Below are 25,080 nucleotides of genomic sequence, written 5' to 3'. Positions count from 1 at the left end.
ACCTAGTTATGACCATTCAGTAAAATTGGCATAAATAAGACAGAAGCTATCTGTAAAGTCACAATGTCTTTAGGTATGAGTACTTTACCTTTGGAAAATTAAACATTTCTATGTGAGCCTTTATCTTTAGAATAGTTAAAACCTTGATGAAAAGAGGAACCAAATTTACTTTACTGAGATTATTAAAGCCAGTTTTATAAACCTTAAGTCATAACAAATTAGCATCAGTGACCTATTAATGAGTGAGGCCTTATCATAAGACTCAGTTTATCTATTTAACATTTTGTCTAGTGAGTGACTTTATCTAACACATGTGACTTTAGGTGTTCATAAGAGATGAACTAAAGAGAACCACAGTTATATGCTGTATTTCTTTTTCCTTGTCATAGACAATTGGCCATTTTTGTCTCTAGTCAGAGTATGGGGTACACATGGCTTAAACTTGCATGGGGTTTGAGATAAAGGGGGTTCCATATATTTTTTTTTCAGAGTCCAGCTTTCCATGAATTTAAGTAGCATATGTTAGAAAGAAAGAACAAAATGAAATTACAGAGCAGAGAGATAAGCATCCTGACATTTCTTTCCTATTTTGAAGTTGTTTGTTTTTACATAGCAAATTTACCCATTTGCAAAACACAAGGTGATAGACTCTTGTCTATGTTTAACCTGGTTAAACTTCCAATTACATCTGTACTTATGACTTTGTGACCCACCTAACATAGGCATCACCTGTGTCTTATGTAAGATGAATTTAGATTAAGATTATGTCCCTATATAAAACTTTTAGAGTATCCTTAAGAGTCTGTAAACAGTTAAAGAATCTCTAACTTTAGGCATGGCATTTAGGTCTAGCCTGAAAATTCTTTCCTACATACACACATCTTTATCCACATACTTTAACATTCTCAGTACCACTCAAAAAGCATTTTTAATGAGCATTCTATGTCCCAACATTGAAATATCCTTTCCCAGTTCCTTCAATTAATTCATCTCACCCCATAATTTATTATCTGTTCTTCTTTTTTTTAAAATTCCTCTGAGGGGGTGCACCATTTCTGGAAGTACTGCAATACCAGGTCAATGCATGGAGTAGATGGAACAAGCTCCTATTCCAACTCCAAGCTCCAAAAATCCATTTAATATATTGTCCTCAGATAGAGAACGTATCAGATATTAACTGATAAGAACAGATACTACACTTGATCTTAGCCAAAAGGTCAAGAAGTGATTATCTTTCTTATAAGGCTATTAAAAATCTTACACCAAGATCTGGGTTTTTTATGGGGAGAGGACTACCAGGTTGACAGTTTACTATGGACAAATACCAATAATCTTAAGTAAGGATCAGAGTTGTTCTCTAGAAAGAATGCAGTTTTAATGTAGAAATATTCCTTGGGGGGTGCTACATCCAGGTTTTTGCAAGCTTACTGACATTTCCTGCTTTTAGTCAAGGAATTAAAAAAAAAAAATGACTCCCTGTTAAGATGGCAGTGTAGGTACCATGCCAAAGCAGCCTAGGGGGAGAAAAGCCCCCCAAAAAATAAATAAATAAAACCAGCAAAAAAAAAGAAAAAAGAAAAAGAAATCTTACACCAAATTTATTAATCCTATTACTTAAAAGAAAGCAGTCTTAATACAATTTTATATCATTAATACCAATAACACACTTGGAAATGATTTTATTAGGAGTAGCTAAGGCAAATTGTGTTGTTATCTTGAGGCAGGCTGGCTCAGAAGTCAGGTCAGTTGCCTCCTCCTTTTAAGTGACAGGACATTACAATCTTTTTAAAAATATCTGGCAAATTATAAGTTACCTCTTTAGAGGAAGTTTTGTTGTTTTTAATAATCCTCTATGTAAGGTGAACTTTTTCTAGAACAAATGTCTTGCAAATTTACTCCTGTAAAAGACATTTAACTTTTCCTTTTTAATTTCTATGCTTAGGTCTTTGATTTCCTTGAATGGTTTTCTAGAAGAAAAAGGAATGTCACCTGTGTCCATCTCATCTCTTTAGTTACAAACAGTCACAAACATGACACAACTAGCAAGCACAATGAGCACACATGAACACACACACACAGACACACACACACACACAAAGAACAAACTCTCCTGATGAAATTAAAAATAACTTGAAGTAATCTCAAATTTTTGTGATTTTAAAACATCTTTTACTATGGGCTACTCTTTGTTAAATTTTTTTTTTTTCTTTAGCCCATGTTCCTTGTGCCTTGAGAGAAGTTTTAAGCCTTTCAACAATTTTTAAAACAATTTTTTTTCATTTTTATTTATTTGAGAGTGACAGAGGGAGAGAGAAAGAGGCAAATAGAGAGAGAGAGAGAGAGAGAGAGAGAGAGGGAGAGAGAATGGATGTGCCAGGCCCTCCAGCTACTGCAAAGGAACTCCAGACACGTGCGCCCCCTTGTGCATTTGGCTATCGTGGGTCCTTGGGAATCGAGCCTCAAACCGGTGTCCTTAGGCTTCACAGGCAAGCGCCTAACCGCTAAGCCATCTCTCCAGCCTGGCCTTTTCAACAATTTATGCTTACTCAGGTCTGTCCCATGGTAGAAAAGGAAAGAGGAGAAATGGCAAGACCAGAACGCAATGTTCCTGGTTGGAGAACTGGCAAAGGGGGTTCCCCGATGGGCCTGACTGCAATTCTACGATCTGGCAGCCACTCTAAGAGCACTTACTGGCTGTTGTGTACCCAGTTTTGTTGATAGGAAGAGAGGCTAGATAGGAGGTCTTTGCTAATGCCTGAACAGGCTGTTGGGATTCACACAAGGGGCTAGGGGCCTTCAGCCAATGCCAGAGGGTAGCCCTGGCCAAAAGGCTTCAGTTGCCCTGTCACTATGTTGCAATTCCATGTGATGGCTCCAACCGAAAGTAAAAGGGGGAAAAGAAGTGCAAAAAGGAAATCCCGCAGTTCTTGTGCCTTGAAAAAAATGACTCAATAAATAGTATTTACATTAATTGCCTAAAATTCATAACTTACCTCAAATGGATCAGTTTTGCAGGCGGGCTTTTCTGTGTTGATCACAGTGCATGTCTGTATTAGAGGTATATTGCCTATAGTGACCTCTATGCAGACCTTCACTCATCCATCCAGTGGGGTGGCGGTCTAATGGCTGGGATGGCCATCCCCTTGAGCCACACGCAGGTCACACTTCATACTTTGGGCCCCACATTCTTGGGTGCCACTTTCCCCAGCCAGTGGGGAGTTGAACAAGGACTCAAAGAGAAGCTAATCTGGGTGAAAGGCAAACAGACACAAGAAGGAGACCATGCTAGATGTTTGTCATGGCCTCAAGAGTTTATTTTTACATGTAGGTTTATATAGGGTTGTAGGGGGAAGGGGAGGTGGTCAGGGCAAGGAGTTGTAGGGGGAAGGGGATATAGTTAGGGCAAAGATCACAGAGTTACTGGTTAAACCGCAGTGCCTTTGTTTCTTCATCAGCTACTGGCAGGATGGGGGAATGTTTGGCCAGGTGTACAATCCCATTGTTTCTGGTAGTTGAATATTAGGTGAGGAAGTAGAAACTTAACTTGCTATATGGCAGTCTCTGTTAACATGGCTGAGGTTTGGTTCATAGCTCCCAACATAATTCCATTGTTTCACTTTCCTTTCTAAGATCCTGTAATAACCTCCATTTTCCAGACATCTTTTTTATAATAAAACTTGGAGAATTCCAAGGTGAATTTGAAGGGGCAATATGACTGCTTTCAAGATGTTCCTGTACTAATTGCTCTGCAGCCTGAATTTTCTAAGCAGTAAGAGGCCATTGATCCACCCATACAGGGTCCCCACTCTTCCAAGTTATGGGATCTTCATGAGGTACAGGTTGTCCAATGACCCCCTCTAAAAATACCCCAAGCCTGCCTTTGGAGGCCTAGGTACTGGTGACACAGGCTCTAGCTGCCCTTTTCCATTTTTGCCCAAACCTTGAGTCAACAAGAGCCCTTGATTTAACATTTGATTGGAAAGTGTATCACTAGGACTATAAAGATAAATTTCCATACAACTTATGACATCCCTTCCCCACAGGTTTACAGGTAAACCTGGAACAATATATGGCTGAAAATTTCCTCTATACCCTTCTTCATCCCTCCATTGTAACAAATCACTGCTCTGTTCTTGGCTTTGAGTCTGTCCTATTCTCTGCAACTGAGTCACAGAGAATTGTTTAGGCCAACTAGGAGGCCACTGATCAGTTGTAAGCACTGAAACATCAGCTCCTGTATCTAATAAACCCTGGAAATTTGTACCATTAATATACAAAGTTAATTCCGATCTCTGTGATGCAATGGTCTGGATCCAGTAAGCATATGAAGAACCAAAACCTGCATCACCTCTTTTGTCCCTTTAACTAGCATTCTTAGTTTGCAATTGGGGGAGCAATATTAATTGTGCTAATCATTGTCCCTTATTAGTTACTGATATTCCTCTAGGGGAATGGGTCATAACCTTAATTTCCCCTTCATAATCAGAATCAATCGCTGTAGGTGTTACTAAAATTCCTTTCATTGTAGAGCTACTTCTCCCTAACAGTAGTCCAACAGATCCTTTAGGCAATGGCCCATAAACACCTGTTGGTAAGGCCTGCATTCCCATCTCTGGTGCTAATACTGTATAGGTGGCAGAACTGAGGTCCAGTCCTGTGCTGCCTGGGGTTACTCTGCAGAGGTCCTGAATGGATTGTTTTGCTGGGGGATAAAGTTCTGTAGTGCTCCATAACATTGTTGCGGGGCCTGGAGCTGGCCCCTCCTCCCGATTCCCTGATGGAGAAGATTCCCCATATAATCATATTTAGATTTACATTCATTGGCCCATTGATTGCCCCTTTTACATTTTGGGCACAACTCTGGTTCCTTTCTGGGTAAACCATTCTTTTGTTTCTGAGGACATTGTCTCACCTGATGTCCCATTTTACCACATCCAAAACAACTCCCTGGGGGAGCATTAACTTTTCTCTTATTACCCTTTTGTTGCTGAAAAAGAACCTTCATTACTGACTTCCCTTGAAGGGCAGCAGCCAAAGCTAGCCCTTGTGTACAGGATGGACCTATATGAGAACATAGCCTAATGTAATCAGTTATGTTCCCCTTTCTCCTAAATGGCCTCTAGGCCACTTGACAAGCAGAGTTAGCATTCTCTTAGGCTAATAATTTTACAAGTGCAAGTCCTGCTTCAGAATCTGCAACCAATCTGTTAGCAGCTTATAATAATCTATCCACAAATTTTGATATAATTCATCAGGTCCTTGCCTAATTTTTGACAAATCTTCAGTCCCTCCCCCAAAAGTGCTTTAGTTTATGACTGTCATTTTGCTGTTGGTATAAAAACTTCATGAAACTATTAAGATAAATGGAATAGTTTGAGGTCACTGAAATCTGTGTTTCCAGACCATGGTCACTCGTAATTGGCTTCAGCAACAACTACCTTTTATTTCTCTTTGAAGTGAGAGCTGTGTCTTCTGCATCAACAACATGCATACATCACTGGTGCAAAGGTGCTCTGCTCTCTGGGGCTGCCTGATCTTCTCCATGGTATGAAGTGGACCTGACCAGACACAGGGCTCTTCACACTCACAAGATGAGGCTACAGAGAATCTGTACACAGGGTAGGCAGTAGGGTTCACACAGGGGTGAGTGAGCCTGTTACTGTGATCTCACTCTGCACCCAACCTGGGTTCCTTGGCCCTTCTCATTTCCATCAGTGAATTCAGAGGAGACACACTGTTTAGTTTAAAAGACAGTTTATTGTAGAGTTGAGGAGAGTTCACATTTAATGTGAGAGAGTGCTCAGTTTCCAAGGAAACCACTGGACTTCAGCACATTCTGACAAGTGGTTAACGTGGACAATATCCAAGAGGACAACTGCCATTTTCAGAGCACTATGTATTCTCAGGGGGTGAAGGTTGCTGACATTTTAGACAAGCTCTAGACTGTGTCTAAAACCCCTAGTACAGATGGCATTTTCTGATGGGTATCTTCTTGTTCAGTTGATTTACATACCCGTTTTGCATTTATAGAAGGGGTCCACAATACATCTTCCCTTCCTCCCTCTGTTTCTTTGCTTCTTCCTCCCTTCAATCTGTGATGGTTTGAATGTAAATGTATATGCTCCAGACACTAAGGTATTTTTTCAACATTCATTTGGCAATAAGAGAAGGGGAGATAGGCTAAGGGTGGGAGATATTGGTGGAGCTACAAAAAACTAACAATGGCATTAATCATAACTATAGAAAGCAATTTCTTTCTTAAACACTTAAAGATATAAATCTAAGAGAGAGAGAGAGAGTGACAGAGACAGAAAGAGACAATGGGATGCTAGAACCTCTAGCCACTGCAAACAATGTCAAAATATATGTGCCACTTTTTTCATCTGACTTTACATAGATACTGAAAAGTTAAACACATGTTAATAGGCTTTGCGGGCAAGCAGCTTAAATGCTGATTCATCTCTGTAGCCCCTAGACTCATGTAGTTTTGATTAAGCTTCTTACTTGATCATTAGCAAGCAGAACCCTGCTGGAGAAGGCATGTCACTTGGGGCTGATCACTGTTTAGCCCTACTAGATACATAGAGAGACAATTTGGGCTGTCACTGATTGTGCTTGCTGTTGTTGGTTTTTCTCTCTGCTGTGGATGTATTCTAATGTGAGCTAGTTTCTTCCACCACGAAATGTTCCCCAAAATCGGTCAGTCTTAAATAAACCCCTTCTCTCCATAAGCTGCTTCTGGTCAGATGTTTGCCTCAGCAGGGACAGTAACTGCAAAAACTCCTTCTTTCCTTCCTTGCTTCATTCTTTACCTTCTTCATGCCTCCTCACTCTGCTTCCATGCCTTCATTCCTCCTCACTCTTCCTTTTATTCCTCCATTGTGGCGTTCCATTACATACTCTATCTCTTTTTTTTATCCTTCATCCCATCCCATGACTTAAAGAAGTGAACTGATGTTAAAGCATAGATAAGAGTGTAAATTGATATGTGACCATTAGTGGTAAGAGGCTAATGGAAAATTTTACATAAAGTACACCATGAACAACAGTGTTCACCTGAATTTTATGCGCTTAAAATAATATACTTAAGACAAAGTTTCATGCTTCTGAAGTATGGGTTCTTCAGAAAGTTTATTTAATTTTTTTAAAAAAATAATTTATTAGTTTTCTTTTCAGTAAATACAGGCAGTTTGGTACCATTGTTTAGGCTCATCTGTGATCTACCCCTCCCATTGGACCCTCCTTGTTGATGTAAATGGGTTGTGCATTGTGGAGTTAGCCCCCAGTTATTGGTATGATAAATGTCTCTGCAAATCATGACCCAACATGTGACTCTGACATTCTTTCCACCCCCTCTTCAATTAATTTTCATAAAACCCAGTGCAAATGTACATTAAATTGAAGCATAAGAATAAATCGCTGAATGTTGCATTTAGTGTAACATGTGCAAAAACATCAAAAATATATCCTCCACTCAGATTAAAATAAAGGAGTGTGTGTTACGAATTTCACTATTTTGAATGGGAAATAAGTAGTATATACCAATGAATGTTAGGCTTTATCATATTTTGGAACACACACACACAGATGCACGCGCGTGCGCACACACACACACACATACACACACACACTTACAAGCCAAATTTTGTCTTCTGTTAAATTATTATGTTGAAAGCCTAATCCCTAATATTTAAGATGTGACTAGTTATGGAGGTGACTCCATATATAAAAAGGTAGCTGAGTTAAAAATACAGTCACTAGGGTATGCAAGAAATCTAACATTACTGGTATTTTTTGGAGAGCAGGAACTTTGGGAGCAGATATGTACAGAAGGAGAACACCATTGAAACATGGGTGCACCATCTCCAGCTAAGGAGAGTGCCCTCAGAGGAAGTCTTTGGGACTCCCAGAACCCAGTGCTATAGGAAAGTAAATTTCTGCTATGTAAGCCATCCAAGCTGTGGTAGTTTTATGCATGAGCTCTAGCAAACTAATGCACAGCCTGATTTGTGTGCACCTAGATGAACTAGGTGATGAATGACCAGCTGGTTCTCACCAAAGGTTTCCTAGTGTGCATTTGGCTTATTGAGTTCTACATGCCTTCACTTGGCATCTGATAATTTGGACTCAAGTACAACTCAAAGGGAGTATGCTTACCTTAGGCACAACAACCACAGGCATGGGTAGTGGGACCTCTGTCATGTTCAAGCACATTTAAGGACCTCCCATTACTTTTTCGGGGGGAGAAGTGTGCCATGTGGGCAAGGTAGTCCATTTTTATAATCATTACTTAGATGCTGTTCTTAGGGTTGTCATGGAGACAGACAGCTAAAATAGCTCAAATAAACCCTTATGGCCATTCACCCAAATTAATGAAGGTTGCTCTCCCTTCCCCTCCTGGATTCATGACAGTCATGGCAAGAGGTAGAATATGGAAAAAAAAAAAAGCCTCAATTATAAGGAGATTTCATCCCTACCATCTACTGAGAAATCGATTTGTAATATTTTAATTGTAAATTGAAGTTATGTCCTCACTTAGACCCTACCAATATATTTATACCAGGAGTGGTTTAAACCTTTTTAAAACTATGTGAAGATGGGAGGACTCAAATATAAGATATGTTTTAGATACAGAAAAAAAGTGGGGAAAAGAATGTTTATGCCATAGTAGATGTCAAACTAAGAAATAATTCCACTGCATTTGTTTGCTTTCAATGTACCACTAATTCACCATAATGTGAGGAAATCTTGCAGGGAATTGTGACTCTGATAAAGGCCTAAGGCAGTATAAGATGCCATCCTTAAACAGAACCTTAAACATATGGAGGCAAGTAAGAGGAAGTAGCTCATTGTGGACATGCTCTTAAAGAGGACCATCTTTCTCTCCCCCCCTTTGCTTTCTGTTCAACATGAGGTGAGAACATGTGCTCACCACAGTCTCCACCATGATCTTGCCACACATTCAAATTTATAAAGCCAAGAAAGTATGGAAGACAACCTTTGCACATTTTTATTTATTTATTTGCAGTCAGAGAAAGATAGAAAAGAGAGACAGAAAATGTGTGCCCCAGGGCCTCCAGCTGCTGTAAACAAACTCCAGATGTCACTTTTTGTATCTGACTTTATGTGGGTACATGGGAATTGAACTCAGGTCTTTATGCTTTGCAGGCAAGCACCTTAATCACTGAGTCATCTCTCCAGCTTGACTATAACCTTGGAAAGTATAATCTAAAATTAATCTTTGTTTTTATAAGTTGATTTCCTCAGGTATTTTGTCACAGCATTTCTGACTAACACAGCTGAGGAAAATGGAGCTAGTTGGCATCACACCTATGTATCTATCCTAACTTGCTGTTCAGGAAACAAATTTAACAACTCTGCGCCTCCAGAGAGTATCTCACCATTACATATTTACATACTGAGACTGAAGTTAGGGAAAGTTACCTCAATATAATCTCTTAGTTACTACTGAAAGCCTGAATGTCCACTTCCTGAAACACTTGCAGTAAGTATGCTCCTCCAGACTATCTCACTATTACATTTTACATACTGAGACCTGAAGTTAGGATAAGTCAAGTCACTATAATCTCTTAGTCTATGCTGAATGCCTGAATGTCCAACTTGAAAGTCACAAGATTCCTTTCTTCATCCCATCACTTTTGGTTCAAAGGTACTAATGAGTTTGTTTTCCATGTTAAGTACCACAACTAAAGCCCTTGGACAGGATTGGGTGTTCCATGTTCTCTCTGACTTTCTGATTGGTGATGCTACTTCTTCCTTCCATACATAATCTTACCATTTTCACCTGCCGTCAGGTGACACAGTCAAAGAGGACTCCATTCAGAGCCTCAGCTGTTTTACGTGGAATTTCCCACTCCAAAACTAGGAGCTAAATGCACCTCTGTTTTATGTAAAGTATTTTTCATTGTAACAACTACAGACAACCCCTGTAGGGGAATAGCATTTTGACCAATCCTTGCACACCTCCCTTTGTTCCTCTTCCTTATCTCCCTTCTATTCCCTCCCTTCATCTTTTCTTCACTCATTCTTCCATAATCTCTTCTACATTCCTTATTACTAACAAATTATCACTTTCAAAAATGTCCATGCATCCTTAGCAACTGCTTTCATCAACTCCAGGATGATTATGGGGAAAAAAAAATCTGATACTGTAAAATGAGCAGGTGAAAATTTACAGCTCCAGGGCTAGTGAGAGATTGCTCAGCAGTTACATATTATTCTTGTGCAAGCATGAAGTCTAAATGGGGACCAAGCCTGCCAGGGTTTGTATGATCTGTGTAGCTCCCATGTCAAACAGCTGAGCATTGTCAAATGGACCTGTTACCCAGTCCCACTGGCTACAAGAGGACATACATTATTCAGAGCCTTCCTAAAAGCTCTCAAAAAAATAAAAGGAGACTTTGACTCAAAGTAAAATTAGAGAGAAAAGAAATGGAATGGACACTGGATGTTTGATGAACATGTGTGGTGATGCAAAATCACATACATGTACATAAATTATACTACATTGTACTCTCTACCCCCTCTCTCTTACACACACACACACACACACTCACACACACACACCAAAGGAATTGACATTGTGTGGCACAGGGGACTTGGTGTAGGTGAGAGTTTCAAATAATGCAGAGAAGTATATCAAGGGTGTGCAGTGGCTTCTGCAGTGAAAAATCAGAATACAAATCTACAGCAAATAAACAAAATCAGAGGAGCTGTAAATAATGTGTAATCATGTGATAGATAATATGGATGTGCCGCTGCAAGGGAACTCCAGACACTTGCACTCCCTTGGGCATCTGGCTAATGTGAGTCCTGGGAAATCAAACCTGGGGCCTTTGGCTTTGCAAGTCAACACCTTAGCCATTAAGTCACCCCTCCAGCCCATAAACATATATATTTTAAAAGACATGCAGCACACACTCTCAAAACTCAGGGAGAATGAATGGAGTCATGCGAATCTGTACATGGGCTCCTAAAGAGATAGGACAGTTCTTAGTTGGACTGTGCTCAGAACCCTCAGCAGTGGGATTTGTGATCACCAGAGTGTCAGGACTGGAAGAGAGACTGAGAGATGAGGTGCAGAGCCATGGGTTCTTTCTGTCCCACCTGGCACTCTGTAGTTGGTATGTCCCTGGGAGAGGCCTACAGCAACCTGGGAAATGGGACAAGTACAAGGGATACAATGGAGTGTTTAAGGGACCATGCCACTCATCTTAGCTTTTACCTACCATCTCATAGCACAACCTGGGGAGCGTGTTTAAGAGGCAGGTTGCCAAATGGGTGACCGACACCCTACAGAGCTCGCATTAAGCATGTAAAATCCATAAGTTCAAAGTCAACACAGGGCTCCTCAAGCAGGCATTTTCACGTATGATTGCCTGTGGGGTGGGCGATCTTGAAGGGATAGCCTGCTTATGTCATCTCCATTACCATGCCTCTTTTTTCCTTCTTTTTTTAAAAAAAAAATTTTGTATACTCTTTTATTTATTTGAAAGCGATGGACAGAGTGAAAGAGAGAGAGAAAGAATGGGTGTGCCAGGGCCTCCAGCCACAGCAAACAAACTTCAGATGCATGCGCCCCCTTGTGCATCTGGCTAACGTGGGTTCTGGAGAAGTGAGCCACGAACCGGGGTCCTTAGGCTTCATAGGCAAGCACTTAACCACTAAGCCATCTCTCCAGCCCTCTTTTTCCCTTCTTGTTGCATGCCGCATTATGCTTTCTTCCTCCTTATCTTCTACCTGTTCCTAGACTCGTCCTCATCTTCTCATCTTTTCCTTACTTTTCTGCCTGTTTATCTTCCTCCTCCTCTAATAATTATAGAATTGTAATCAATTATTTTCTCCAGACTTCACCCCAGTGACTACTTCTATAGAATGTGATCACTGTCTCATTAAAATATTTGTGAAGCTGGGCATGGTGGCACACACCTTTAATCCCAGCGCTTGGGAGGCAGAGGTAGGGGGATTGCCATGAGTTCAAGGCCACCCTGAGATTACAGAGTTAATTCCAGGTCATCCTGGATGCGAGTGAGACCCTACTTCGAAAAAAAATATTGTGAACTTGGAATGAAGAGATAGCTTAGTGGTTAAGGTGAAGCCAAAGGTGTCAGGTTGTATTTCTCAGTACCCACAAAAAGCCAGATTCTCAAGGTGGTGTGTAATTCTGGAGGTCCTTTTCAGTGTCTGGAGGCCCTTACATGCTCAATCTCTAGCTACCTTCCTTTTATTCTTGCTCTGTCAACATACATAAATAAAATATTTTTTAAATGTTAGAAAATTTGAGGCTTTTAAACATCTTTTATTTATGTATTTATTTTTGAGATGAGGTTTGCACCATAACCCAGTCTGACCTGGAATTCACTATGTAGTCTGGTCTTGGATGTCCACCCACCTCTGCCTATTAAGTTCTGGAATTAAAAGCAAGCACTGACAATAAAACCATAAATTATTCATTGGGACCCCATGAAATTACAAAGATTTTGCACTGCAAAGGATGCAGTGAATAAAGCAAACAGGCAACCTACAGAATGGGAAAAAATCTTTGCCAGCTATATATCTGATAGAGGATTAATATCTAAGATATACAAAATAACTGAAATAATAGGGAATCAAACAAGCCAATCAAAAATGTGCTATGGAGCTAAATAGAGCACTCTCAAAGGCACACAAATGGCATATAAGCATCTAAAAAATGTTCTACATCACTAGTCATCAGGGAAATTCAGATTAAAACTACATTGAGATTCCATCTCACTACTGTCAGGTTGGCCACCATCATGAAAACAAATAATCATAAGTGTTGGTGGGATGTGCAAAAAGAACCCTTCCACACTGCTGGTGGGAATGTAATCAGGTCCAGCCATTGTGGAAATCAGTGTGGAGGCTCCTAAAACAGCTAAAGATTGATCTACCATATGACCCAGCTATAGCACTCTTCGGAATATATGCAAAGGAATCATCTCATTTCCTTAGAAGTATGTGCTCAACCATGTTTATTGCTGCTCAATTTATAATAGCTGGGAAATTGAACCAGCCTAGATATCCCTCAACTGATGAGCGGATAACTTAATAGGTTGGTATTGTATATATGTAAGTACAATGATTGAGATGGGGAGGTAATATGATGGAGAATGGAATTTCAAAGGGGGAAGTGTGGAGTGGGAGTAGGGTGGGTATTACCATGGGATTTTTTTTTATAATCATGGAAAATGTTAATAAAAATTTTAAAAATGAAATTAAAGTTTTAAAAGTAAGCACAACCACACCAAATGTCATTTACTTATTTTTGTTTTTTATACTTTTGTATGTATGTGGAGTGTACATGTGTGTATATATTTTCACATATATGGGGGTGTACATGTTTGTCTTAGTACACATGCAGAGGTCATAGGATGACCTTGGGTGTCTTTGTTGTTATCCCCACCTCATATAGGCATAGCTTGACCCCTGAGCTGATATATAGTATTTAGCGAGTTTCCCTCCCCCCGCCCCCCCCCGGCACTTGAATTACAGGTAGACCACCATGCCTGGCATTTATAGTGCTGCTAGGGATCTGAATGCCAGTCCTTGTAAAACAAAAGCTTAATACACTGAGCCATCTCTACTGACTTTATTTAACATCTTTAGAGAAAAAAAAAATGTTTTGAGTGATCTTATAAATATTTACTAGTTTTTTTTTCTACTCCCCCCTTTTCAAAATTTATCTATATGAAAAACAGCTGAATTTATAATGCACACACAATTTAATAGTATAAAATGGGTATTTTATCTACAATATGTAAAATATAGACATTTAATTAGCAACACACAAATGGAATGTTGCTTTAAAGCAGGATAGAACATGACGACTTTTTCACACAGGTGAACTATGCATTGTATTTTCGCTGCTTTAAAGGCAAAAGTGACCTTTGGTGGTCAGTTTTTCAAAGTGGCTCAGTAGATTCTCAAAAGATTCCAAGATTTTTTTTTTTTTTCACATTGTACATCACCCATATTATTGTGACAAACAGAATGGGATTTCAACATGAAGCCACAAAGGCAGCTATTGGCATGCCCATTATCTTCTCTATTAACCAGATCCTAATGGAAGAGAGGGAGATTGTACCTTTGCAATGAAGAGTGAGTTTACCCTCAGCAGGCAGTGTGCATGTCTTCAGAAGTTTGCCTGTTGGTTCCTAGACAGAATGTTTAAAAAGCACTAATTGCTTTTTGTAATGTTGCTAGCAGGCCATCTTGCTTCATTTACCAATGCTGTTCACTCTTAAGTGTTAGAGTTCTACTTTTCATATTGTTAAACTATATTCAAACAATAAAACTGTGCCTCAGATTTCTATATTTCATGATTATTTATCAGAATTCTTCATGTCTATATAGAATCCCTGAAAGTGCTCTCTGGATGTAATCTTCCATTAATTCTAATAGAAGCACCCTGGTTCTGCTGTTCTTGTTGCACCATGGCTTTTTTAGGGTCTTATAAGAGTAAATGCCTTGGCAAATTCGTCTCCCTGTAGAATTATGTATCTTTTATTAATGGATTCAATTTGGCACCTTGTTTTTTAGAATCTGTCCCTTTGGAAAAACCAAGGTCAAAATAATATTTCCAGTTTGAATTCCACTTTGGACAACAACAATAAAGAGTACTTGTCATTTTCTGTGCCCTCTGTTGAGAGTCACATTCAATGAGCACAACCCTTACCTATCTTTGCTGGGCAAATTCACTAAGGCTATTTCTCAATGAGGGTCTTTCCTCCACTTGCCAGTCACAGTCTGAGCACACTATGAATAATTGCAATAGCTACATATATGGTTCAGAATATATTCAATTTGTTTCTCCATGAAGGGACATTCATACATTGCTGGGTAGAGACTGTGAGGGCAAATCTTATTTTATTATTATTATTAGATATGGGCATATTTGTATGTAAACACATGTTGGTACCATCCTTTCCCTCCTCCATCCCTCCTTTTATGAAGAGGCTATCCTCATTGGGGATGCAGGTCAATGCCATGGGTATAATGGGTCATACATCATGGGGCAGCAGTCAAATATGGGGAAGAGGCAGTTGCTTTGTGCAAAATGTCCCTACTTGTGGCTATAACAATATTTGTTCCCCTCTTCTGCAAAAGGCACAGAGCATTTTTAAGTCTACTTTAGTAATGGGCACTTATGAGCATCTACATGTCTGGTTTGGTAGATATTGAGTGTCCTCAGTATCTTTCTCCATCACCCTTTTGCTGATATCAGCCTAACTGAGAGTGTTGCCTTCTTGCTCATTTTCCCAATTCCTTTGTGGTTTCAGCTGGGGCTGTGGTGGAGTATGCTGGGTTGTTTAACCCCTCAAGTCCAGTACCCATGTGAAAAAGAGAAGCAGATTCTACAATGGAGAGTGAAGTCAGTGCCAATTAAATAGGGTAACCATTATTAAGTTAGAGATAATTATAAGGGTTTGGACACTTTTGTATTGTAAGGTTAGTGGCAGCTTGACAATAGAAAGCAGAATCATTATCTGCATAAGATTCTGATTTGTTTCCCGTTCCAGATATGGTTTCCTTTCCACTGAGCAGATCAATTAGCCAATACAAGAGCAGTTGGTTACTCACCATGGCTGTATGACACAATTGCACTTGTGTAAGCATCACATCAGGTGGTTTGTTTCTGAGTCACTTTGTCTTTGAGTTGCTTGGAAAGATGTTAGCCACTTCCCTCTGGTAGCTCATGTAGTGCCTTCCAGCACTAGATGAGGTAATTATCTGAGGATTGGATCTCCTCTGGATTCCAATTAGGTCTCTCCATGGTCTATGCTGACAGCAATTTGGTGTCTTCAATAGCAGGGTCTAACCATTAATGTCCACTGTGTAATCAAGTGCGCTGGCAAAAGTCTTTCTTGTTGTTTTGGGAGATCTAGTAGGTCTTTCTGATCAACAGCTCATTGTGGATGTAGACCACATTCTGTTATGGGGAATTATAGGCCAGAACCAGGGGAAAAGAAAAAAAAATCCATAAGAGAAAGAAAAACAATAGAAATTTGAGGTTAGGTTTCTTTTCACTCTCTCCTGGACCCTTTGATTCAGGTGGTCCATGGAAGTTTTGCTTTAGGGTTCCACCTTTTAGTCTGATTCCAAGCATATAGGATTCTATAGAAGAAGTTCAATTTGGGTTCAGATTTTGTGTCCTTCTCCAACCCTTTTCATCAAGCCATACCACCCATGCTGTACAAGTCTCAGTTGTTATTCAGTTATGTCAGCAATTTGAGCTGATTACGGTTAGGAAGTGCAGATAAGAACATGTTGTGGTTGTGTTTCTGTGATTGTGTGAGCCAGAGGTGACTAAGAATTTTCTCAATGAGGACAATTCCTACACTTACTCAAAGGTGTCTGTGGCATCTATTTCTCCAATATGGCAATTCAGGGCTGGAGGAATGGCTTAGTGGATAAAGGTACTTGTTTACAAAGCCTGGCAATCTGGATTTCATATCTCAAGATTCATGTAATGGCAGGTACAAAAAGTGGTAAATTGATCTGGAGATCGTTTTCAAGTCCAGGATACGTTGGTGCACCCATACATAGACACACAAACACCCACAGACACACACACACACACACACAACCTTTCTAACTTTTGTTCTTCTTTATTCCTCTGTGCCTTTTACTCTCTCAATTCAGTAAAATTTTTTTCTTTCATTTTTTAACTGCTGTAATTTAATACATTTGCTGGTAAAAGTTTAGTAAGGCTGTGTCTCAATACAGGTAATTATACACTTGACTAAGAGATATAACCCTCAATAGACATGTGGAGGAATCATTTGATAAGAAGGGTTATGTATAATGAGGGATGAAGCCTAACCCTAAATCACTTAGCTCTGGCTAGCATCTCCAGGTTCCAAAAATTGGTTGAAAACCATATTGAGCTGTTGATCAAAGAGAAATATATGCTAGCCAAAGCAAGACAGAGTTTTTGGTTTTTATTATGTCAATACTTTCATGTGCTTTGCATAGTCTTTGAAAGCTATTTGTCAAGGAGGGCAATTTCTACTCTTCACCTAAGTCTTTTTCTTCTTGAAGCTAATTCCTATACTTGCTGATCAATGTGTCCTAAAGCTTTTCTCAGGGATAACGCTTTTGACCTTTCTTCTAAAAGCCCATGAATCCCCATTCATAGTATGGGACATTCCTATACTTGCTTCTTAGTGTCTGCTAATGTCTATTTATTAATGAAGTTCATTCCTACACTTGCTGGACAGACACTCAAAAGACCATTTCTCATGGAGACATTCCTACATTTACTCATCAGTTGCCAAGACAATGGCTGAAACAATTTCTCAGTGAGGACAATTTCTACCTTTGCTTACAGAGTGTATAAGGTTACTTCTCATGAAGGGAAATCCCACAGTATATGAAGGCAATCTTCAAACATTGCCATCACTGTACTTATTTTCTGAGAGTTTTAGGTATATTTCTAAATGATGCAGTTCCAGCACTTACTGAACCATATCCACTAATGTTATTTCTTCATGGGGGTCTTTCCAATATGTGAGGGGACAGTTAGGAATAAGGCTATGTTTGATTGAAGGCAACCTTAGCCTTGCTTGTCAGAATCCTCTAAAGATATTTATCAATGAGGTAAATTCTTATTTTTGCTGGTCATAGTGTAATAAGACTGTCTCTATTATGCTCATTTATACACTTGTTTTTCTTAGCCTACTATGATTATTCCTGAGTGAAGGCAATTCATACATTTGCTGGCCACTGAATGCAAAAATTATTTATCAACTTTGGCCATTACTGCACTTGCCTTTAAAGTCAACTAACATCATTTCTAGTTGATGATAATATCAACACTTTAACATCATGCTGTAAAATGGATTTCTCTAGTGTGTATTTCTTGTTCTTCTTAGTCATAGATAACTAAGTTTATGTCTAAGTGATGGCCATTCTTAAGCTTGTTTTTTTTTTTTAATAGTTTTCAATTGTGCAAGTACAGGCAGTTTGGTACCATTATTAGTCTCATCCATGACCTATCCCTTCCCCATTGGCTCCTCCTTGTTGAGGTATATGGGTCGTGCATTGTGGGATTAGCCCAGTTATTGGTATGATAAATGTTTCTGTATATCATGACCCAACATGTAGCTCTGACATTCTTTCTGCCCCACCTCTGCAAAATTTTCCTGAGCCATGTTGGCTTCATTTTTGGTCTGCTTCAGTGATGAGGTGTTGGGAGCCTCTGGGGCTCTGGTTCTCTGATTTGGTAGGCATTGATTTTTCATTGCGTTGTTCTCCTTCCCCTTTGTGCTGGTATCCAATTCATCAGGAAAACAGCACCCTTGCTTGTTCCGCCAATTTTCCTTAGTTTCAGTCAGGGCCCTTTTGAGGTATGATGGGGTGGCTCTCTCCTTAGGATCTGCATCTATCTGAAAAAGAGAAGCAGATTCTCCAACTGAGAGTAAGTTAGCACCATGTCAAATGAGATAACCCTTACATTTTTATAGAGAGTTTAATAGTTGTAGGTCCTCTTGTGCCCCATGATTGATGGTAACTTGATATTGGAGAATGGGCTTATGTTTGTCTCCCAGTTCCAGCTATGGGTCTTGTACCACTGAAGGTATTAGTTAGCTGAATCAAGAGCAGTTGGTTCCCCACCAAGGCTGTGTGCCACTATTGCACTTGTGTGGGCATTACAACACGTTATTTGCTGCTAAGTAGGTTGGACCATGAGTTGCTTGGACAGATATTGGTCATTTCCCCCAGTCGCCCATGTAGCACCTTCTGGCACTAGACATGCTGACTGTCTGGGGACTGACTCTCTCCTGGCTTCCAAACATGGCATTACATTTTACATGTCAGCTGCATATTGTGTCTCCAACAATAGGGTCTTACCACTAACCTTTGTTGGGTCATCAAGTACTCTGACAGAAATCTGTCATTCTTTTAGAAAACCTTTTAGGTTTCTCTGATCAAAAGCTCATTGTGGGAGATAGCCCCATGCTGGTACTGTGAGTTACAGGTCAGTGCCCACTAAGAAAATGAGGGTGAAAGGTAACATATAGGAGTTAGAAAGGTGAGAGAGAGGGAGAGGGAGAGAGAGGGAGGGAAGATGTAGAGGATTTAGTTTAGATTTGATCATACCCTCTCCAGTGTCTTGTGGTTCAGGTGTTTCCTATAAGAGCCTGGTGAAGGTTCAGCCATTGGGACTACATTTTAGGAAGTAGAATTTTATGGTACCCTTGTCGTTTGGATCTATATTAGTGTTTCCTGCTCCTTCAATGCCCTCCCCTCCCTCCAATCCCTCCTAGTGTCTAGTCCATAAAATCCTTGCTGGGTGTATAAGGTATCTTGGGTAGATTCAGTTTAGGTGCTGCAGATGAGTGAGACTATGTGGCAATTTTTTTCTGTGATTGGGTAAGTTCACTGAGAATGATCTGTTACAGGTGCAACCATTTTTCATCAAATTTCTTTGTGTCATTTTTTCTTACTGCTGTATAGAATTCCATTGTGTAGATATACCACATCTTACTTATCCATTCTTCTAGTGATGGACAAACCACTTTGGAAAGCAATATGGAGACTCGTAAAAAAGCTGACTATAGAGATACCAACAGACCCAGTTTTTCCCTTACTGGGCATCTACCCTAAAACCTTCAAACCACAGGCCAGAGAGATTTGCTTAACTATGTTTGTACCAGCTCAATTCTTAATAGCTAAGAGCTGGAATCAACCCAGATGTCCACCATTCTTATGCTTTCTGTTGAAGGCCTACTAAGGCAATTTAAGGATCAAAAATATTATGTCCTTGTTTTTCTTACTCTCCTTTGCAAATTTTTCAATTAGGGCCATGCCTGCATTTGCTGATTGAGGCTAATTCTCAAGCTGAAGAGATGGTTTAGCAGTTAAGATGTTTGCCTGTAAAACCAAGAACACGTTTGATTTTTCAGGTTACTCATAACCCAGACACACATCATGATGCATGTGCTAATACCCACAAACTGGTGCATGACATACATACTGAGGCCGATTACTTTGGCTGAGACCCTGGTATGCCAATTCTCATTCTCTCTGTCTCTCTCTCTCTCTCTCTCTCTCTCTCTCTCTCTCTCTCTCTCTCTCTCTCTCCCTTGCCATCACTCATAAAAAGGCCAGTCTGTTGGGTTTTCCTGGAAAAAAAAAAGAAAGAAAGAAAGAGAGAGAGACAAATATTTAATTCTCCATGGGAATATTTCTACACTTGTATATCTGAAATTACAAAGTCTGTTTCTCAAAGAGGGCACTTTGTACACTTTCATTTCAGGACTTTTGTTAAGTCCATTAAGTGCATCAGGTACTTCCAAAACTTCCTGTTCAGAGACTACTAAGCTCATTCCTAAATGAATGGCATTCATTTACTTACTTTTCAAAGTATACTAAGGCTATTTCCCACTGAAGAAAATACTCCACTTGCTACTCAGAGTCACATGAAGCTATTGAAAGAGTTCTACTCTGCATTCATTTATGTTCATCAAAGTTATTTTCATACAAATGTCTTTTATCATAGTTCTTATTGCTGATGATTGTGCCATAATAATGGTGACCTTGTTTGTTTAAAGGATATTACACAGTTTATATCTTTTTGGTGTTTTAGAGTAAATTCTTTTTTGAGGGAGAGAGAGAAAAGGGCAGAAAGAGAGTAAGAGGAGGAAATGAGTGCACCAGGGCTTTCAGTCCCTGCAAACAAACTACAGGCACTGTGGCCCTCTGTGAAGCATGATCAACATTTTGTGTTTGCATTACTGTGCCTCTGGCTATGTGGGATCTGGGATTCAAACATATGTTATTAGGCTTTGCAGGGAAGCACCTTAACTAAGTCATCTCTAGCCTGAAAAAAAGTTCTTTTGAAATAATTTTCTAGATTTCAGCAATAAAGGAAACTTTTTCTTCTTCTGGCTTTAACAAGGAATTAGTGATAGTAAATTACATGGATTTGAGGCGATATTGAGAACATGAGTAGTGCCAGAGTATAAGGAAATCATATGGATGTTGTTTGAACAAGGACAGAATGAATGAATGAATAAATTCTCAAGAGTAAAACCTGACTTAGGGATATCAAGTACATTTATCTTGGCATATTTTCCAGGATCTTCTACTTCAGATGAGTTCTCTTATTATGTTAGCACTGTAAGATCCTGTGTATATAGTGATGTCCCAAATACACACTAATTATATGTACATCTAGGCCATTCATGAAATAATGTGTCTCATTGAGATATTGTAAATATGCTATCAATGTGATGTCAGCATTCACAAAAGAACTAACGTGCTTAATAATGATATTTCCAGAGTTCATTTTCTTACTAAATTTATTAATTTTGCCTTCACTTAATGAAACTTAGTATTTATCCTGGACTAATTCCATATTATGTGAATTATAAATATTGCATTAATATGTCCTGTATTTCAAGCTTTTGTATGAATAAATTTTGTTTTACTGATGCGATTGGCTTCACATGGTGTTTAAGTTGATCAAGCTTTATTTTCCAGTGGTTTATCACACCTCTGTTCATTACCCACTTCATGTTGGTAATACAATCCACCAAGGGCTACTTGCTGGGAGATTGATCCATACATTCAGGATTATCTAATTTTTCTACATGTTGGGAAAATGACCTAAAAATAATTTCTTCTGTTATATCTGTACTTCAAAAGGAAAGGAATTCTGTAATGTACATTTGGAATTTTGTGATGATTAGATCAGAGTGTTTCTATTTTATTTCAGTCTGGGTTGTGCAATCTACTCTGTACTTCCTGTGTCCAAATGAACAGAAGAAGAAATCACCAAAATTGCTCACGTAGGCTATGAGTTCTACTATATATTTTTTTGTATATGTTTTACAGGCAATTCCCATACCTATCCACAATACACCCTGAAATTGTCACCCTCCTATAACTCTTGCTCTCCCTCCTCCCATATCTCCCTGTTCTATGAATCACTAATTCTTTACAAGTCATTTATATTTATTGTGATGTCTTCATTTTACCTTTTTTTCTCTATTGCCAACAACAACAAACAAAACAATGAATAAAAAGAGAGAATTACATCTTTTTCATAAAGTTATGTTATGGTTTTAAGACAAATGTGAACACGTTCCTATAGTAGGTTAGGTTGTAACCAGAATGCATGCATATACTCATCCCCAAATTACAAAACATATATTTTCTCCAACACAGAATTAAATTAAATACTTAACATAATACTAGAAACACATCTCGATTTTGCCTTTCAATATAATAATAGTCAATTTGTAATATCATAGAATTCATTGAGACAAAATTCACTGAGAAGAATCCCACCTCTGGGTCTGAGAAGACATATATTTTCAAGATTACACAACAATACCATTTCTTCTACTTATTTGATGTACCTAAATTTTCTTTGTTTAAAATATGGAACACGTGGGCTGGAAAGATGGCTTAGTGGTTACAACATTTGCCAGTAAAGCCAAAGGAACATGCTTTAATTCCCCAGGACCCAAATAATCCAGATTTATGAGATGGCATCTGTGTCTGTAGTTTGTTTTCAGTGACTGGAGGCCCTCAAGTGCCAATTCTCTCTTTCTCTCTGTCTCAAGTAAATAAAAATGGGATAAAAAATGGAACACTTCAGGAATTTGTTTGCCATCCTTGAACAGGAGCCATGTTAATCTAATTTGTCTCTTTCCAATTTTAGCAAAGGTACTACTGAAGTGAACAGTATCTTATTTTTGTCATACCATTTTCAACATAATCCTAAACCAAAACTGTGTCTCTAATTCAACACCCCCCAGATATCCTACCTACAAAAATATGAAAGTGAATAATTATACTCATTGATTATTGGTATGATGTTAAATCCCAGACATTATTTGCAGGTACATGAGCCTACATTTGGCTGCATCACATTTAATTTAAGGTTATTTAAAACCTAACTCCTAGGCTGGAGAGTTGGCTTATCAGTTAAGGCCCTTTCCTTTGAGACCTGTGTACCCAGGTTCTATTCCCCAGTACCCACATAAAACAGATGCACAAGGTGGTGCTTGCTTCTAGAATTTGTTTGCAGTGACTAGAGGTACTGGTGTGCTCATATTCTCTCTCTCCCTTTCTAAAATAAATTTAAAAAGTAAAAGTTTTAACTGCTGAGTTCCTAAAAATAGCAGTGATATAAATAAAAGTTGGGATGGCATGGCTTAGGGAAATTTGCAGAAGAGTGGGTGGAATGATTTCCTGAGCTACATGTTGGATCATGACACACAGAGACATTTCCTCCTACCCAATACTAAAGGATACCCCACAATGCACAGTCAATATACCCCAAAAAGGAAGGTCCCTGTGGAGGTGGGAGGACAGGGAGGAGGCTAACAATGGTACCAACTTGACTGTATTCACTGAGCACAAAAATAAAAATAAATAAATAAGTTGGGATGGACTTCCTGGAATATATTTACTACATTTGTAATTTAGTAATTGTCTGAGTAGACCATGTGCTTCATATATTAACGTTTTAAAATTTTAATTTGCAGGTGAGGATTTGATGTCAACATAGGTGATATATCAAGAAATTGTAAATATTTGGTTTATTTGCCTGAAACAAACAAACAAAAAACTTACCTTCACCCAAAATTGAAAATTATGGCTGGATATTGGACACTTTAAAATAATTTTATTTATATATTTTAGGGAAAGTGAGTGAAAAGAGAGAGAGAATGATGAAAAGAGTGAGGGAGAGGGAGAAACAGTGAGTGAGAGATTGAGAATGCACATTCTAGGGCCTCCAACCATTGCAAATGAACCCCAGATATAACCCCTACATTCTGAGTCTGGCTTTAAGTGGGCAACGGCTAATCAAACTTGGGTCTTTATACTTTGCAGGCAATTACCTTACCTGCTGAGAAATCTCTCTATCCGTATTCTAAAATATTTGTTTGTTTATTTAATTATTTATTTATGTTTTTAACTGAGTGGAATTTCATGCCTTTAATCCCAGAACTATGGAGGCAGTGGTAGGTGGATCACTGCATATTCAAGGCCACTGTGAGACTAGAAATTTCCAGGTCAGCCTGGTATAGGGTAAGATCCTACCTCAAAAAAACCATTTATTTATTTATTTACTCATTAATTCATTCATTTAAGAATGATAAAGCAAGAAGGAAGCAGTTAGAGAGAATGTGGTCGGTCAATGTTTACTGTAAATCCTGAAATTTTCTACTAATCATCAGAGTACTTATGGGTACATTTTCAGTTTTCATTATAATTGCAATGATTTCATTAAGTCCATGGATTTCCCACAATCAAGCACACGCAACAGCTTAAAATACAGAGAACATAGTCATGTGTTCACATCCCATCCCATAGTAACAACCTTAGAATGTGATGTAATTCATAAGTACTGGGTGTTTGTATGAGTTTGCATTATGAGGACTTGTGTTATACTTTTGCAACTGTGAGTGAAAAGAATTTTAGGTTTAATGTTATGTGTATTTGGCTACAGTGGTATAGTGCTAAAACACCTATGTCCTTATTTATATTTTGTATTACTTAAAGAATTATTGTCAATATTAATGATAACCTAAAATTTATAAGGTCACAGAAGATTTCAAAGGACTCTAATATGTTTCATACATCTGATAACAAATGTTTGTGCCTTTTGCCATAATAATTATAGGATCCCACCATGAGAACCTTGTGAGAAAAGGGTTTCCTCACAATGTAAAAGTAAAATGCGGTCCACTTTTTCAGAATATTTTGAAAGTAAGATTTGTGATACATAGCCGAATTTGTTGCTGATCTCAAATATACATTCATATGAAACTGAGAGCTAAATACCTTTTGATAGTTTGAATGTGTGAAGTTCCTTATGCTTTTCTGTACATGGTTTGAAGTGGTGTAAGGGTTTGTGCAAAATTATAAGTGACCATTCTGACTTATACAGAAAGACAGTACCAACAGATCTGAGTCATTATACCCACATATGTGATGACCAACATGATAGAATCAAACACTTGGGGAGCTAAGATATGAGTTATCAAACATCCATCTACCAATGAGATTATCAACAGC

General features: G+C 38.7%; 2 non-coding genes across 2 annotated transcripts; both read right to left on the bottom strand.

Annotated features, from left to right (window-relative positions):
- Positions 1-1,039: 1,039 nt before the first annotated feature.
- LOC123457101 lies at positions 1,040-1,229 on the bottom strand. Its single transcript, XR_006634880.1, has one exon. It is a non-coding gene; the product is annotated as a U2 spliceosomal RNA (small nuclear RNA).
- Positions 1,230-22,631: 21,402 nt separating this feature from the next.
- On the bottom strand, positions 22,632-22,736 carry LOC123457102. The gene has a single exon (XR_006634881.1). It is a non-coding gene; the product is annotated as a U6 spliceosomal RNA (small nuclear RNA).
- Between the last annotated feature and the right edge of the window lie 2,344 nt (positions 22,737-25,080).

This window comes from Jaculus jaculus, chromosome Y, assembly GCF_020740685.1.
Source record: "Jaculus jaculus isolate mJacJac1 chromosome Y, mJacJac1.mat.Y.cur, whole genome shotgun sequence".
Lineage (NCBI taxonomy): Eukaryota > Metazoa > Chordata > Mammalia > Rodentia > Dipodidae > Jaculus > Jaculus jaculus.
This window is presented reverse-complemented; position numbering and strand designations above follow the sequence as displayed.